The following is an 18,245-nucleotide window of genomic DNA, read 5'->3' as shown; positions in this document are numbered from 1 at the left end:
GGAAACTTGCAATATGGTTGTTATCTTGAGAATAAAAAAAAGTAAAAAATTAACACTCGTTACATTAACATTAACATTAACATCTTTTTGTCAGCGAAAGTAGCTATGGCTAGTTCTGGTTTGGAATGCATGCCTATTTAGTTCTGTATTCAGGACATAAAAGCATCTTGCTTACGGACTTGCCAAGAGGGGAAACCAAATCCATCACTTCTTTTCAAGGAGCCAAGGAAACTGTATTTTTTGGAATGGCAATGAAAAACAATGTACATTTTTTGTTGTAATGTAAAGGCCAGTGTACATACATGTTAGTAAAGTTGTTCCCTCTGATGGAAATGGCCTTCCTGCTTGGTGATTCTTTGACCCTCCCCCAAAGTTGCCTCTGGTGACCGCCTCTTCCACTTCTATTATCCCTCTCTTTATTTCATCTTACTCTTCTCTTTGGTTTTCCAGAGCACTTTCTGTATGTCCACATTATAGGGTTTATTTTATTTTATTTTAAAGAGAGAGAGAAAGCATGAGCAGGGGACGGGAGCAGAGGGAGAGAATTATAAGCAGGCTACATGCACAGCCTGGAGCCTGACGTGGGGCTCAGTCCCACGACCCTGAGATCATGACCTGAGCTGAAATCAAGAATCAGACGCTCAGCTGACTGAGCCACCCAGGCACCCCTACATTATAGGTTTTATATGGTAATTAATATACCAGTGTCTTCCCCACTAGACTGTAAACTTCTCCGATGCAGAAATCATGGTGTAATTACTTTTTGTGACTGCAGTCCCTAACTTACTATTCAATCAGGGAGACACAGCCGTGATTTGTTATCTATACACATAAGCATCTCTGTCTACAGGACACCAAGCCAGCTTTGTGAATATAATCTGAGACCTCAGCAGATAGTCTCCCCTAACAGTGATAAACTAAAGATATATGCATTCTACCAATTTCTGTTAATGACTGGGTAAGTGATGGTTTTCAGAGCATTGCTAGACTTTGGAATATTGATGAAATCTAAGAGATAATTAAGTTCCCTTTTTTGGGGTTGTAAGTACTAATGAAGAAAGAAAACAAAACAAAAAGCCTTATATAACAACTACCTAGGATAAAGGGATGATTGAGTGAATCTTTTGTTTTCTTAGTCCTAATAAGGTGGAGTTCAATAATACGGCGTGTCTGTCACCTTAAATTTTCTCAAGGCTGCTTTGATTCTGCTGGCTAATGTCAGTGTTCATAAATTAGGCAATGTTATTGTTGCTAGGGAACATAGTTATCGTCTACTACTCCAATCAATTTTGAAAACATAATCCAATATTAAATTTTATTTGTGAGTGCATGTTCCTACACATTTTAAGCTGAATAAAATCATAATAAATACTATGTAAAACATTATGATTGGAACTAGTATATGTCAAGGATGTGTGAGTCTGTATTACTCAAATGCCACTCCAATTTACTGCTACATTATGCTGTGAGAGAGGTCAGCCAGGAAATGAGCCAGGGCCTTTTAAAAATCCCAGAGTTCAGCCAATTCTATTAGTTCCAAGTGCTTTGCTCTTTTCCTCTGCAAGGATACATCATCTTCGCATAATAGCTCCAATTTTCAAAAAGCTGCATTTGATTTATTTCTTTTGGAAATTTAGCTTTCAGCCGAAAAAAAAATAATAATAATAACAACATGCTTGTATTTTAAAAACCAAATTCCCCACACCAAACTGGTAGGTGGAATTATGGAATCAGAAAAGACTGATTACTGAAGTACATTTTAAATAATGAATTCTGACGGAGAATTAACATTTTTTCCCCATTATCCTGATGTCAGGAAGTAAGGTACAGAATCATAGGGGACCAAATTCTCCGATTTCTTAAAAGCCTGCCTTACAGGCTTTAATGCAGCCATTACTTTACCAACATGACTTTACCTCAAGTATGCATGATTGAAAAATTAAAAACAGAAACAGGCAGTTTTTAAATATATCAAGCAAGGAAGTAGCAAAATACTTGCCACAACAGATGATCAACATCACAAAGGTTGGCTTATGACATGCACAGAAATCATTTGCTAGGCTAATGATCATGGCTGAAACTGAATATTTAAAAAAAAATTCTTTGGAATTTGAAAGGTAGTGTTAAAGGATACATTTTTAAAGGTAAAATCACGATGCTCATACAAATATGAAATGAATATGTGTCAAAGATTTTGTTAAACTCATTCACCAATGAAAGAGCCGAAAAGATGTTATTGGTTCAAGGCTAATTCAAAGAGCAGAAATAGCTTATGAGATCAGTTGACAAATAGATTCAAACCTGGCTTTTTTAATCGGGGAGGGGCTGAGGGTTGGAATCCATTGTCTCTCTACTAACAGCATTCATTTGCATACGGAATAGGGGAAAATGTTTTGTAGTGCTTTCAGTAACCTACAGCTCAGAATTAGAAAATAATTGAAAGACAGTGAAAGTGGCGATAACCCTGATGGGTAAACTGGACAAGAAACCCACTAATACTGTTTTGTCCCTTTCAATATTTTATACTATTCATGGCAATAGAATTTGCATATGCAAGACATGGTTAATTTCATTAAGATGATGTTGCTTTTGAGTTGCTCAAAATGGAGATGATTCAGGGTGGGCCTGACCTAATCAGGGAGAGGAAGCAACAGCTGCAAGGAAATGAAGGCTTCCACTACCATGGGATCTTGGGAGAGCCTAGAACAGACCTCAGCCTCGCCAATACCTTGATTTCAGCCTAGCAAGATGATGATAAGAGAAACCAGCTACTCTGTGCCCAGACTCCCGACCCACTGAAATAAACAGTAGTTTGTTAAGCTGTGAAGTTTAAAAAAAAAAAAAAGTGTTTTTTTAAGCTGTGGTATTTTGGTCCACAGCAAAAGAAAACTAATACACTTCCCGTTTCTTCTAAGAAGAATTGCTCCTTCCCCCAATACATAAATGGATATGTAGACAAAGAAGCATGCAAATAAATAAATAAATAAATAAATAAATAAATAAATAAAACAAGAAAAAAAAACCCTACAGGAATAACTTGAGAGCTTGGTTAGAATTAACTGTTTTGAATAACAGTTGACCCTCCTCTGATCAAATAAAAATAATCTCTGGAGAAAATTTACATGACAAGAAAAGAAATACGTGTTCATTTTAGAAAATTGGAAAACTGCAGAAAGGCCCAACATTACATTTTGGAAGCTGTGTTATTAGTTTTGTTTTTATGCATATTTTTTCACTGTGATCATCCTTGCGCATCACTGATCACTAGTCCCTCAAATAGTGCCCGGTGCACAGTGGATCCTAAGATGATATTTATTGAGTACAGAAAAAGGATGAATAAACAAGTTCTTTTGTTACTATTTAAGGATATTTTATAGTCCTAATTCTTGTGATTCTCTCCACATCAAACATGGTTAATAGAACTCCTAAAGAAGTAGTAAGCAATGAACTGTAGACTATTGTGTGCACATGTGGGCTGTAGAATATATCTGAGAGCAACTCACACAAACCTGGGGCTTCAGCTTCCTGCCCATTGTTCCCTCCCTTCCCTACCTGGTGAACAGATTTTATCTGTTATATCTTTTTTTTTTCATTTTTTTTTTAACGTTTATTTATTTTTGAGACAGAGAGAGACAGACAAAGCATGAGTGGGGGAGGGGCAGAGAGAGAGGGAGACACAGAATCGGAAACAGGCTCTGAGTCATCAGCCCAGAGCCTGACGCGGGGCTGGAACCCACGGACCGCGAGATCGTGACCTGGCTGAAGTCTGACGCTCAACCGACTGCGCCACCCAGGCGCCCCTGTTGTATCTTTTAAAAATAGATTTGAGGCGCCTGGGTGGCTCAGTAAGTTAAGCGTCTGACTCTTGATTTTGGCTCAGGTCATGATCTCACCGTTCAAGAGTTTGAGCCCCCCACCCCACCGCATCCGGCTCTACTGACAGTGCAGAGGTTGCTTGGGATTCTCTCTCTCTCTCTCTCTCTCTCTCTCTCTCTCTCTGCCCCTTCCCCACTCATGCTTTCTATCTCTCTCTCTCTGAAAATAAATAAAACAAAAAAAAAAATTGTTAGGGGGACCTGTGTGGCTCAATGGGTTAAGCATCCGACTTCCGCTCGGGTCATGATCTCACGGTTTGTGGGTTTAAGCCCCGTGTTAGACTCTGTGCTGACAGTTCACAGCCTGGAGCCTGCTTCGGATTCTGTGTCTCCCTCAATCTCTGCCCGCCTCCCCGCTCGCGTTCTCTCTCTCTCTCTCAAAAATAAGTAAACATTAAAAATTTTTTAATTTTTTAAATAGCTTTATGGAGATATAATCCATATATCATATGACTTAAAGTTTAAAGTTAGAATTCAGTGGCTTTTAGTATATTCACAGAGTTGTGCAACCATCACTATAATCTGTGTTATGTTTTTTATTTTTTTGTTTCTTATTTTTAAAATATTATTTTAATTCCAATATAATTGATATACAGTGTTATATTAATTTCAGGTGTACAACATAGTCATTCCACAATTCTATACATTACTCAGTGTTCATTGTGATAATTTTACTCTTAATCCCCCTTGCGTATTTCACCCATCCCCACCCACCTTCCCTCTCATAACCTTCAGTTTGTTCTCTGTACTTAACAGTCTGTTTTTTGGTTTGTCTCTTTTTTCTTTGTTACATTTTTTTTTTTTACTTTAAAAAAGAATGTATTTTATTTACCACTGTTAATGTGATTAGCCTCCTGGTATCCTTGTGAACCCACCGTCTTGAGTGGAACCTGCGAATTTCTTTTTACTGAAGAATTTAACTTTTTTTATTGCCTTAGTGTATCAAATATAAGTTGAAAGTGTTTTCCTTAAAATTTTAGGTGCTTAAATAAAATATTATTAGGCACTGAAAAGGAATAAAATACTAATACATGCTACAACAGGGATGAACTTTGAAACAGCATGATAAATGAAAGAAGCCAGCCACAAAAGACCAAGTCTGTCATTCCATTTATGCATTTATATGAAATGTTCAGATAGGCAAATCCTTAGACACAGAAAGTACATTAGTGTTTGTCAGAAACTGGGGAGGGGTATGTGAGGAGTGACTGCTAACGGGTAATAGGGTTTCTTCTGGGGGTGATAAAAATGTTCTAAAATTAGATTATGGTTATGATTGTACAATTCTGTGACTATATTAAAAAACACCGAATTGTATAATTTAGACAGGTGAATTGTATGCTGTATATATATATATATATATATATATATATATATACAGCATACAATGTATGTAATATATATGTATATTACATATATACATATATATATAGTACATGCATATATATATATACATATATATATATATATATATATATTACATCTCAGTACAGTTATTAAAAATGTATATGGGTGGCTGGGGTGCCTGGGTGGCTCAACTGGTTAAGCATCTGGCTTCAGCCCAGGTCATGATCTCACAGTTCAGGCCCCACATCGGGCTCTGAGCTGTCAGTTTGGAGCCTACTTGGGATTCTCTCTCTCTCTGTCTCTGTCTCTATCCCACTCTCTCTTTTTCTCTCAAAAAAAAGAAATAAACTAAAAAAATGTATATGGGTGGGTAGGAGTTTCATTCTGTCTAACTGAATACAGTAAAAACTAATGATCCTACAGGACAAAATTTTAGAAAAGTTATGGCTGTATGTAAACATTAACCAAATCACAAAAAGCCTTTATGTTTGTTTCTTGTATGTGTTTTTATGTTAAAAAAAATTTACATGAGAAAAAATGTTGACTTGTGAATTCCATCGAACATTTAAGGAAGAAATAATATGTATTCTATAAAAGCTCTTCCCCTGAAATGGAAGAGTGGCTTCTTCCTACCTCATTCTATGAAGCCAGCATCACTCTGATACCATAACCAGACAAAAACATTACAAACAATAAAATTACTGATCAGGGTGCCTGGGTGACTGAGTCAGTTAAACATCTGACTCTTGATTTCGGCTCAGGTCGTGATCTCATGGTTTGTGAGATTGGGCCCCCGTTGGGCTCCATGCTGATGGTTAGGAGCCTGCTTGGGATTCACTCTCTCTCCCTCTCTCTGCTCTTACCCTCAGAATAAGTTAATAAACTTAAAAATAACTGATCAACATCTCTATGAACGTAGAGGCAAATATTTTTCACAAAACTTGAGCAAATTGAATCCAACAATATATAAAAAGGGTAATACATTACAACAAGGTTGGGCTTATCCCGGGAATACAGAGTTGATTTAACATTCAAAAGTAATCAGTGCAACTCCTCATACTAACAAATTAATACATACACAAACATATTATGATCTCAGTAGATGCAGAAAAGTCATTTGACACAATTCAACTTCCATTTCTCATTAAAACTCTCAGCAAAACAGGAAAGAAAACTTTCTCATATGAATAGCAATTATGAAAATATATACATAGCACATATTTAATGAAAGAGTAAATGATTTCCTCCTAAGATCAAGAATAAGACAAAAGGGGCGCCTGCGTGGCTCAGTCAGTTGAGCGACCGACTTTGCCTCAGGTCATGATCTCACAGTTTGTGAGTTCGAGCCCCGGGTCTCTGTGTGGACAGCTCACAGCCTGGAGCCTGCTTCTAATTCTGTGTCTCCCTCTCTCTCTGTCCCTCCCCCACTCATGCTTTGTCTGTCTCTCTCTGTCTCAGAAATAAATAAACATTAAAAAAAATTTTTTTAAAAGAATAAGACAAGAACGTTTACTCTCATCACTATTTTCAACGTTATACTAGATGTTCCGGCCAGAGCAATCAGGCTAAGTAAGTAAATAAATAAAAGGCCTCCATATTGGAAAGCAAAAAGTAAAACTGTCTTTATTAGTAGACAACATGAAAGTCTATGTAGAAAGTCTGATGGAATCCACAAAAAAGCTACTGGGAGTGATGCATAAGTTTATCAGGTTTCAGGTTACAGGATTATTATGCGAAGATCAATTGCATTTTTATATATCAGCAGTGAACAATCTAGAATTGAAACTTAAAGAGCAATGACATGTGATAGCACTTAGGGCTCAAAAACACTTATGAAGAGTTAGGGATGAATATTTAGGAAGGGATAAAGCTGACAAAAAGTGTGTAAGACTGAAGACTATAAAACACTGCTGAGACAAATTAAAGATATCCTTTAATTAAGAGACCTGTTAGCGAGGCACCTGGGTGGCTCAGTCGGTTAAGCGTCTGACTTTGGCTCAGGTCATGATCTCACAGTCCGTTAGTTCGAGCCCCGTGTCAGACTCTGTGCTGACAGCTCAGAACCTGGAGCCTGCTTCGAATTCTGTGTCTTCCTCTCTCTCTGCCCCTCCCCTGCTCATGCTGTGTCTCTCTCTGTCTCAAAAATAAATAAAACATTAAAAAAAATTCTTTTAAAGAGACCTGTTAGAATGGGTTCAAATATTCAATATTGTTCATAGGTCAGTTCTCCCCAAGTTGACCTATAGATTCAACACAATTTCAATTGAAACCTCAGTTTCTTTTCTGCAGAAATTGATTGACAGGTTGATTTGAAAATATATGTGGAGGGGGCACCTGGGTGGCTTAGTTGGTTAAGCCTCTGACTCTTTAAATTTGTTTTAATGTTTATTTATTTTTGAGAGGCAGAGAGAGACAGAAAACGAGCAGGGGAGGAACAGAGAGAGAGGGAGACACAGAACCCGAAACAGGATCCAGGCTCCAAGCCATCAGCACAGAGCCTTACACGGGGCTTGAACTCCCAAACCGGGAGATCATGACCTGAGCTGAAGTTGGATGCTCAACTGACTGAGCCACCCAGGCTCCCTAAGTGTCTGACTCTTGATTTTGGCTCAGGTCATGATCTCATGAGTCATGGGACTGAGCCCCAATTTGGGTTCTGCACTGACAGCATGGAGCCTGCTTGGGATTCTCTCTCTCCCTCTCTCTTTGCCCCTCCCCTACTCTTACTCTCTCTCTCTTTCTTAAAAATAAATAAACATTTAAAGTGTATATAGAAATGCAGAGGACCAAAGCCAAAAACACTCTGAAAAAGAATAACAATAACAAAGTTGAGGGCTAACACTCTCTGATTTCAAGTCTTATGGAACTACAGTACTGAGAACAATGTGGTATTAGCATCAAGATAGATGAACAGGTCACTGGCACAGAAAAGAGGGTCCAAAACCAAGCCCACATATGTGGACAATTAATTTTTGACAAAGTACAAAGGCAGTTCAATCAAAAAAAAAAAAAAAGAATGAAACAAGCAGCTATCCATATGCAAAAAAAAAAAAAACAAACAAACCAACCCAACCCTCAATCTAACCTCATTCCACATACAACATTTAACTCAAAGTGGATCATAAACCTAAATGCAAACCCTAAAACTGTAAAGCTTTTAGAAGGAAACATAGGAAAAAATCTCTGTGACCTTTGGTTTGAGAGCAATCTCTTAGATACAACACCATAAGCACAACTCGTTAAAAAATGATCAGAGACATCATGGAAAATAATAACTTTTGCTCTTCAAAAGATACTGTTAGGAAACTACAAAGACAAGCTACCAACAGGGAGAAAATATTTGTAAAGCATATTTTTCATAACAGGCTTGCATCCAGGATATACAAAGAACACTCAAAACTTAACAATAAACAAACGATCCAATAAAAATCAAAACCAAAGATTTAAGCAGACATTTCACCAAAGAAGATACACAGATCACAGATAATCACATGAAAAGATGGTAAACAGCCTTAGTCATTAAGGGTATTGCAAATTGGAACCACCATAAAATACAACACTTCTGCACCTATCAAAATGACATATAGTGACAAGGACGTGAAGGAACTGGTATTCTCATAACCCTGCGGGTAGGAATGTAAAATGATACAACCATGAGTTTGGCAGGTTTGTAAAAAGTTAAATGCACAGCTACTGTATGATCCACCCATTCCCTCTCTAGATATGTACCCAAGAAAAACAAAAAGTTATGTCTGTACAAAAATTTGTACATGAATGTTTATAGCAACTCTATGTGTAGGAGCCCAAAAGTGGAAACAAGCCAGATATCCATCAATAAGTGAGTGGATAAACAAATTGGTATATGCCCATACTATGGAATACTAGTCATAAATAAAAAGGAATGAACTGTTGATACAGTAACATGGTTGAATCTCAAAATACTTTTGCTGAAAGATGGAAGCCAGGCCCCAAAGAGCACATTCTCATGATTCCATTTATACACATCTTAAGAAAATACAAACTAATTTTATATTGACAGAAAGCAGACCAGTGGTTTCTTGAGGAAGAAGGACTCCCAAGGGACAAGAGAACACATTGGGAGTTACAGATATGTTCATCATCCTGATTGTGGGGATGGTTTCACATGTGTATACATATGTCAACACTTAACAAGTTCTGTACTTTAAAGATGCACAATTTATGTGATATTCTTTTTCTTCAATAAAGATGTTCTGGAAAACCTCGCTGAGGGGCTCCTGGGTGGCTCACCTGGTTAAGCGTCCAACTCTTGATTTCAGCTCAGGCCATGATCTCTGGTTTGTGGGTTCGAGCCCCATGTCAGGCTTTGTGCTGAGCATGTAGCCTGGTTGGGATTCTCTCTCTCCCTCACTCTCTTCCCCTCCCTTGCTTGCCTGCTCTCTCCGTCTCCCTCTCTCTCTGAAAATAAATAAACTTCTTTAAAAAAGACTTAAAAAATCTCATTGAGCAAACAGAAAACAAGTGTGATTATCTTCACCATCCTTATTAGCATCTGCAGTAATAATAATCTTACTTTATTTACTTACTTACTTATTTACTTGAGTAGCCTTCACGCCCAGCATGGAGCCCAACACAGGGCTTGAACTCAGGATCTTGAGATCAAGACCTGAGCCAAGATGAAGAGACAGTGAACCAAATGAGCCACCCATGTGCCCCAATGATAATCTTACTTTAAAATGATCTATTGATCACAAGCCAGTGTGATTTGCCTCCTTCCTTGGAATAGCTGAACATATAGAAGAATCAATAAGTTAGGGACTTTTAACATAGAACCATAGGTTTTTAAGAATTTTTAGCAGGAATATCTCGTGTGTTTAATGGTGATATTAGTGCAGTTAAATCAAGCAGAACATTCCTGATACTGAAAGCTTAAAATTAGGGTCTTTATCAGAATATGCATACATGATGTCATTGCATTCCTACCCCCCATTTATGAAGTTGCTACCCCCCAGTTATGAAGTTGCTTTGACATATACCAACCTATTTTCCCATTCAGTCATTTTAAGTACGCCTCCTTGGTGTGGAAGGGTTATAGCTCTTTCTCTGAGGTGAAGGCAAGCTATGCCATGGATAGGTTTCCTACTAGCAAAGAAAATTGTGACAACAAACAGATAATTCAGGAAAATATGTTTTATCCAATAAGTGAATAGCAGATTAGTAGGGTTTAACATGGATGCTTATCTTCGACTTCTTTTGATTCTTTTTAAAAAAAATTTTTGTTTATTTATTTTTGAGAGAGAGAGACAGAGTGAGAGCAGGGGAGGGGCAGAGAGAGAGGGAGACACAGAATCTGAAGCAGGCTCCAGGCTCCGAGCTGTCAGCACAGAGCCCTATGCAGGGCTCGAACTCACAGACCATGAGATCATGACCTGAGTAGAAATCAGACGCTCAGTCAACTGAGCCACCCAGGTGCCCCTCTGATTCTTTTTCTTAAAGTTTATTTATTTATTTACTGAGAGAGAGACTGAGAGTGAGAGAGAGAGAGTGAGTGAGCAAGTGAGTGAATGAGCAGGGAAAGGACAAGGAGTGGGAGAGAGTATCCCAAGCGGGGCTCAAGCTCATGAAAGTAGCCCTATGCAGAGCTCCAGCTTGTGAGATCATGACCTGAGCCGAAACAGAGTCAGATGCTGTTTAAGCTGTTTAACTGGCTGAGTCGCCCAGGCGCCCCTTCTTTCTGATTCTAACATTGTCAATATCAAGTTTAGCATTTTGGTCATGAATCTACTTCAGGCTGATTAGGTTACAGAGTTCATGATTGATTGTCCTATCAATTATTGTACCGTGCTGGAAGTGATTATATTGCAGAAGCAGCTGATCACACAGCCCTTGCAGTATTCAGTAGTTTCCAAAGTGGGGGGTCGATGGCTTTCTAATTTCTTAGACAGGGAATATTTATGAGCATCTTGTTTCTGGGAGCCCTGAAATATGGTACTTTAGAAAGGTGGGGATAAGTGATCTTGGATTTCAGTGTATGTTTTCCTATATATTTGAGGTTATAGAAATAAATCACTCATACTTAAATGCAGAAAATATGACATTAGAAGATAGTTGATATGATCACATACTTAGGAATTTTTCAATACACTTTAATCTGTTAATGTACTTTTTGTACTCAAATAATATTCACTGAAAGGTTTGTTGTTAAAGGTCAGAAAACTTGGGCCAAGATAGAAGGAAATAATCCCTTGAATATTTTCCCAATTACACTTTGTATCCTTAAAACATAAGGTTTATGGGGGGAATCTTACTTTGTTCTGAGAAAGAAACAGCATGGCTGTACTGTTAACCATAGTCTTGATAAATCAAGCGAATTCCTATTTTTATCTGCATTCTAACTCAGGCAAAATCAAAGTTTTCTCTTTATCCAGATTTTTGAGAAAACTGTGGCTACACAGACCTGCCCAGATTTTTGTGGGCTGAAAAGTTAATATAGAGTATCCTTTCTATAAATTTTATGTTGATCAAGTAAAGGAGAGAAAGAAAGCAAAAACCTTGATAGGAAGGTATAGATGAGAACAGATTCGGGATAGAGAGAGAGCAAAAGTTGATGGAGTCAGCTACTGAAAAATTCAAGTAGTGGGATCACACACTTCCTGCTAAAATCTTTACTTCTCATCCTTGGAGCTAGACTTCTACTTGGAGTTTAAACCAACCATCAACTGGGGCGCCTGGGTGGCTCAGTCGGTTGAACGTCCGACATCAGCTCAGGTCATGATCTCGCAGTCGGTGAGTTCGAGCCCCGCGTCGGGCTCTGTGCTGACAGCTGGGAGCCTGGAGCCTGCTTCGGATTCTGTGGCTCCCCCTCTCTCTCTGCCCACCCCTGCTTGTGCTCTGTCTCTCTCTGTCTTCCGAAAATGGATAAATATTTTTTTAAAAATCTTAAACCAACCATCAACCAAGGCTGTAGCATGAAGAAAAATGGTAGAAAATTTTAGAAGTTGGCCCATACTGGCCCCTTCTTGTGGCTTTTTGAAAAGCTCCACAAGAAAGTGATGAATTTAGGCAGCAGCAATGGAAGGAAAGATAAATGTACTAAGAGAGATGCTTTCAGCCTTTCGGCCATACCTGTCCTGGATTTTCTCTAAAGGAGAAAAAATAAACCCCCAATTTGTTTGAGCCACTGTTTTCCACATTCTGTAACTACCAGCCAAATGTAAATTCCTAATTGATTCACTGGACAGCAGGTAGTCTCTCTTTACTTAGTGAATCTTAGGACTCTGTGTTCACTATTCACTTAGTGAAGTAGAAGTCCAGGTCTGTCTGTTGAGAATTATATTATCTGAATCAATCCAATAAGAATGTTATTGAATGGCTATCATGTGCTTGGCAGTAATGTGCATGGAAAGAAATCTTTACTGACAATACCAAAGCCCTTACATTATATTTCCTCTTTCCAGGACAGTTTTGAAGGTCTGCACTTGGGAATTCATCTCCTTTCCTGCTCTGCCCAGTGGGCCGAACCCTGGAGGAAATTTCATGGCTGCAGACTGAAAAATTGAGAACCTGTAACCCGCATTTTTACACTTCAGAATTGAGCACTTTACACCCACTAGGCAACACGTTATATTTAACTTGCATTATGTATAGTCCTACTCACCTGAAAATACACGATTTTCATTGTGAATAAGATTCGTTCCATAAGTTGTCTGCATTCACTTGCTCTCATGAATATTAATTGGTGGTCTGCTCAGCATCCATTTTCCCCCTTTTCCATTCCTAAGGGCAACCTGATTGCTGACCAGGTAGCTGCCCCCCTTCCATACACAAACACACATATGTGCACACATTTATGCTTTCCTTCATCTATGAGCCTATGTCTACGACAGGATTTCTCTTGTTACACAATCAAAAGGCCTTTGTAGATAGTAAATAAACAGGCTGCAGATGGCAATGAGTTTGTGGGAAAAACAGATGAATAACAGAGTAAGGAACAGGGCTGGTGGGTGATAGTATACTCCCCTCAAATGGTAATTATCCGGTGTTAAATTCTCTGACACCAGAGCCATGCAAAAGGACAGGTCCCTAGAGGGCCTGGCTGCACTTACCAGGACTGACAGTGGCAGGCAGTTAACAGGGAAGGATCTTGAGACATACCCAGAAAGGTGAGATCCCAGGAAATCATTCTGAGCAGCCAGAAGCCGGAGAGAGGAGAGCAGGGATCCAGGAGACAAAGTGGGCCAGATGGTAAAGAAGCAGTAAGGCCAAGGCACCAAAGAAATGATAGGAACTAGGGCTAGTAGGGGGGCTGAAAAGCTCAAGGTAAGCATCAATGAAACAGGCTGGGATGGAGCTTGGTGTGTGTGTGTGTGTGTGTGCGCGCGCGCACGCGCGCGCGCACGCTCAGGATAAGGGTAATTCAGAAACTCATCTCAAAGAAGTGGGAATGTAGTTTCAGACCCCTTATCTGAATGTTTTGGTTGCTCCTGCCAACAGCGTTGAGCCAGCAGATTCCAACCAAATTGTGTTTCACTGAGAATAAACATCATAGCAGAATGGACTACCTACACTTTTAACTCCATAACCTTATCATATAAGAATAAGTTTACTGGGGCGCCTGGGTGGCTCCATCGGTTGGGCCTCCGACTTCGGCTCAGGTCATGATCTCGCGATTGGTGAGTTTGAGCCCCACGTCGGGCTCTGTGCTGGCAGCTCGGAGCCTGGAGCCTGCTTCGGATTCTGTGTCTCCCTCTTCCTCTGCCCCTCCCCCACTCATGCTCTATCTCTCTGTCAAAAATAAATATTAAAAAATTAAAAAAAAAAAAAAAAAGAAGAAGAAGAAGTTTCCAGATAGTACCCTACGGGGCCACCAGGTACCAGGCACTCCTAAGGAAATTTAGCATGAATGATCTCAGTGGATTTTTAGAATAGCCTTATGAGATAGGTACTATCATTGTTCCCATTTTGAAAATGAGAAAGCAAAGGATCAGAAATGGTAAGTCATCTGCCCAAGATCATCCAGTGAATAAGTGGCACAGCAGGACTGCAGGCCCAAATGTGTCACATTCCAGAAAGTATGGGCTCATAAGTGCATGTTCTCCTGCCAGCCTGATACCTCCTATGCTGTTTTCAGAGAGATAGGCCATATGCTCTTCCTCATTAATAGTTTGCTTAGCACGTAGATGAAGGTGCCACTTCATCCATTTAGCAGCGAAGAGGAAATACATGAATACAGAATGAGAAAGACTCAAGAAAGCAGGAAATAGCTGAGCTCAGGGGGTAGAAGTCCCCTCCATTCCACAGGATTCACCTGGCAATGCTGAGTAAATACCAGCTGTGGTGAACTGCATGCCACCAGGAAGCTGTGTTATAATAAACCAAGGATACATTTTTTTCCCTGAAAAATTGTATTTTTTGCTGATGCAGTCTTTGGAATGTCTGTCACTTTCAGGAGGCTCTCAGGGATATGGTAGATCAACACTTGACATTCTGTGCACAGCTCATGGTCTGATGCAGGATGTCTTGGCAAACTCAAGAAGCTTTACACTCCTTCTCACAAAGTTCAAGTGGCTTTCCTTTCAGTGCTTTTGTGAACCTCTCAAGATTTTTTTTTAATGTTCATTTATTTTTGAGAGAGACAGAGACAGAGCATGAGCGGAGGAGGGTAGAGAGAGAGAGAGAGAGGGAGACACAGAATCTGAAGCAGGCTCCGGGCTCTGAGCTGTCAGCCCAGAGCCCGACGCGGGGCTCGAACTCGCGAGCTGTGAGATCATGACCTGAGCCGAAGTCGGACACCCAACCGACTGAGCCACCCAGCGCCCCGAACCTCTCAAGATTTTAAAAATAAAAATGGTTTATTGCAACACAAGCATGTAGTAATTATTCCATAAACAGTACCATTTCAGAATACTTACAGGTTAAGTCTTTCAAAATGAGGAATAAGGTGACTTCAACTGCCGTTTAAGGCAGGGCAATCCATAAAACACAAAAGACCCCAAGTAGCCAAGGTAATCTTGAAAAATAAAAACAGAGCTAGAGGTAGCACAGTTCTAGATTTCAAGATCTACTACAAAACTGTAGTAACCAAAGCAGTACTGGCACAAAAAGACACATAGATATATATTTTTTTAATTTTTAAAGTTTATTTATTTATTTTTGAGAGAGAGACAGAGTGAGCGAGGCAGGGGCAGAGAGAGAAAGAGGGAGACAAGGAATGTCAAGCAGGATCTGCACTGTCAGCACAGAGGTCGATGTGGGGCTCAAACTCACAAACCATGAGACCATGACCTGAGCTGAAACCAAGAGTCAGACATTTAACCGACTGAGCCACCCAGGTGCCCCAAAAATAGATACATAGATTAATGAAAAAGAATAGAGAGCACAGAAATAAAGCCATGCTTATATGGCCAATCACTCTATGACAAAGGAGGCAAGAATATACAATGGTGAACAGACAGTCTCTTCAATAAATGGTGCTGGGGAAATTGGACGGCTACATGCAAAAGAATGAAAGTGGACCACTTTCTAACACCATACACAAAAATAAACTCAAAATGGATTAAAGACCTGCATGTGAGACTTGAAACCATAAAAATCCTAGAAAAGAACTCAGACAGTAATTTCTTTGACATCTGTTGTAGCTACATTTTCCTAGATACATCTCCTCAGGCGAGGGAAACAAGAGCAAAAATGAATGGGTTCGCAAATGATATATCTGGTAGGGGGTTCATATCCAAAATACATAAAGAACGTATACAACTCAGCACACACACACAATCTGATTATATATATATATATATATATATATATATATATATATATATTACGCGCTCAATGCCCACGCTCTCCACACAGTGCCCTCACCCAGGGAGTGTGGAATCATTCCAGAGCCTCTAGGGTTTGAGTGGGGAGTGTCAAATCTCTGAACGTTCAGGAGCTTGAAGGGAGAAGCCAGTGCTATCAAGGGTTTATTCTGCTGCTTCTGGCAAAAGTTGTTGTGAAGATGTGCTAGTCTTCTGAGGCCCGAAGTTCAAAGTGAACTGCTCTATAGTGGCAGCTTCCTGTGTGTTTCACCAGGCCTTGGTGTGCCAAGGGGTCCACCAATGGCCGGGTGGTACCCTAGACGGGGAGTCTCTGCTGCTTCTGGAACACCTCTCAGCACTCCCGCTGATCACTGGGGTCCAGCTTGGCCATGGCTGGGGGCTGCCTTGCTGTGGCCTGGCTCCCACCCCTGGCCTGGCCTGAGAGGCATGGAGTGGGGCCTTGGCAGCCAGGTGGGAGCAGGGCACCAAAGGCTCCTGGGCTGCTTCTCTCCAGGTGGCTTGGTGGCCACATTGCTCCTTGCCCACCACATGGTTCTATACAGATGTTTTTGATAGCACAGTACTGTAAATGTATTTTCTCTTCCTTATAATTTTCTTTTTAAAAATTGTTTAAATGGTTTTTTTTATTTTTCAGAGAGACAGAGAGAGAGACAGGCAGAGTGTGAGCAGGGAAGGGGCACAGAGAGAGGGAGACAGAGAATCTGAAGCACGCTCTGTGCTATCCGTGCAAAGCCGGATGTGGGGCTCGAACTCACAAACCCTGAAATTATGACCTGAGCCAAAGTTGAGTGGTCAACCAACTGAGCCACCCAGGTGCTCCCCCTTATAATTTTCTTAACATTTTCTTTTCTCTAACTTACTTTAACATGAGAATATAGTATATGATACATATAACGTACAAAATATATGTTCATCGACTATTGATGTTATCAGTGAGGCTACTAGTCAACAGTAGGCTATCAGTAGTTAAGCTTTGAGGAGCTAAAGGTTATATGCAGATTTCCTTTGTTTCAATTTAATTTAATTTTTTATTTTTAGAGAGAGAGAGAGAGAGAGCACAAGCAGAGGAGAGGAGCAGAGGGAGAGAAAGAGAATCTCAAGCAGGCTCCACACTCAGCGAGGAGCCTGACATGGGGCTCAGTCCCACAACTGTGAGATCATGACCTGAACGGAAATCAAGAGTTGGACACTCAATCAACTGAGCCACCCAGGCACCCCTATATGCAGATTTTCAACTAGGATGAGGAGTCAGCACCCCTAACCCTAACCCTGTTGTTCAAGGGTCAGCTGTAGTAGTGAAAATAATAGCAGCAAATATTTATATAGAACAAATATTATTTGACTTGTGAAAATTAATAAGGGACACCTCATCAGGAATAGGATTGGGAAGCCAGCAGAACTCTCACACCCTATCACTCTCAATTGCAGATCCAATAGGAAGAGACATACCTTGCAAATCAATACTACTTTAGCTACTACCTTACTACCCCAGCAGAAGGAAGAAAGGTTTCCCCTTCCCTGGAAGAAAGGTTTCCCCTTCCCTGGAAACAGCTCAGCCAATAAGAGACAGTCACAATTCAGCCAATGAAAAGCCACTATCCTTCAAACTCCCAGTTTACTCCAATGGGCTATTCGTTTATAAAAGTCCTTCCCAATTCCCCCCTTTCCTCTGTAAAATAGGTTTCCTCTGCTTGGTTCTCCGAGTTTGCGTATGGTTTTGCCATAGCTTACTTGTCCAGAATCACAACATTCTATTCCCTAATAAATTCATTTTTGCTGGTAAAATAACTGGAAGTATTATTTTCCTTTTTTTTTATAAATGCAACTGATTTTTTAATTTTTATTATTTTTTAATGTGTATTTATTTTTTGAGAGAGAGAGACAGAGCATGAGTGGGGGAGGAGCAGAGAGAGAGGGAGACGCAGAATCGGAAGCAGGCTCCAGGCTCTGAGCTCTCAGCACATAGCCCGCCACGGGGCTCGAACCCTCGAACCATGAGATCATGACCTGAGCCGAAGTCAGCGCTTAATGGACTGAGCCACCCAGGCATCCCCGGAAGTATTATTTTCAAAGTTTGACATGTTTAACCCTCACAACCATTAGTATCCCCATTTTACAGATGAAGAAAATGAGTGACAGAGAGGTTTAGACTATTAACCAGAATCATATTTCTAATAACCTTTAAAGCTGGGAATATGAAGTCAGGCAGTCTGGTTTCAAAGTA

General features: G+C 40.0%; 1 long non-coding RNA gene across 1 annotated transcript in view; it reads left to right on the top strand.

The window, feature by feature from the left end:
* The window catches only part of LOC131502929 (uncharacterized), a 62,052-nt gene extending 48,086 nt beyond the window's left edge, over positions 1-13,966 (top strand). Inside the window, exon 3 of the long non-coding RNA XR_009257258.1 lies at positions 12,659-13,966. This is a non-coding gene — a long non-coding RNA (uncharacterized LOC131502929). The remainder of the gene's footprint in view (positions 1-12,658) is intronic.
* The last annotated feature ends 4,279 nt before the right edge of the window (positions 13,967-18,245 follow it).

The sequence above is a fragment of the Neofelis nebulosa genome, chromosome X (genome assembly GCF_028018385.1).
Source record: "Neofelis nebulosa isolate mNeoNeb1 chromosome X, mNeoNeb1.pri, whole genome shotgun sequence".
NCBI classification, from domain to species: domain Eukaryota; kingdom Metazoa; phylum Chordata; class Mammalia; order Carnivora; family Felidae; genus Neofelis; species Neofelis nebulosa.
Note: the sequence above shows the minus strand (reverse complement) of the source record. Positions and strands in the feature narration are given on the sequence as shown.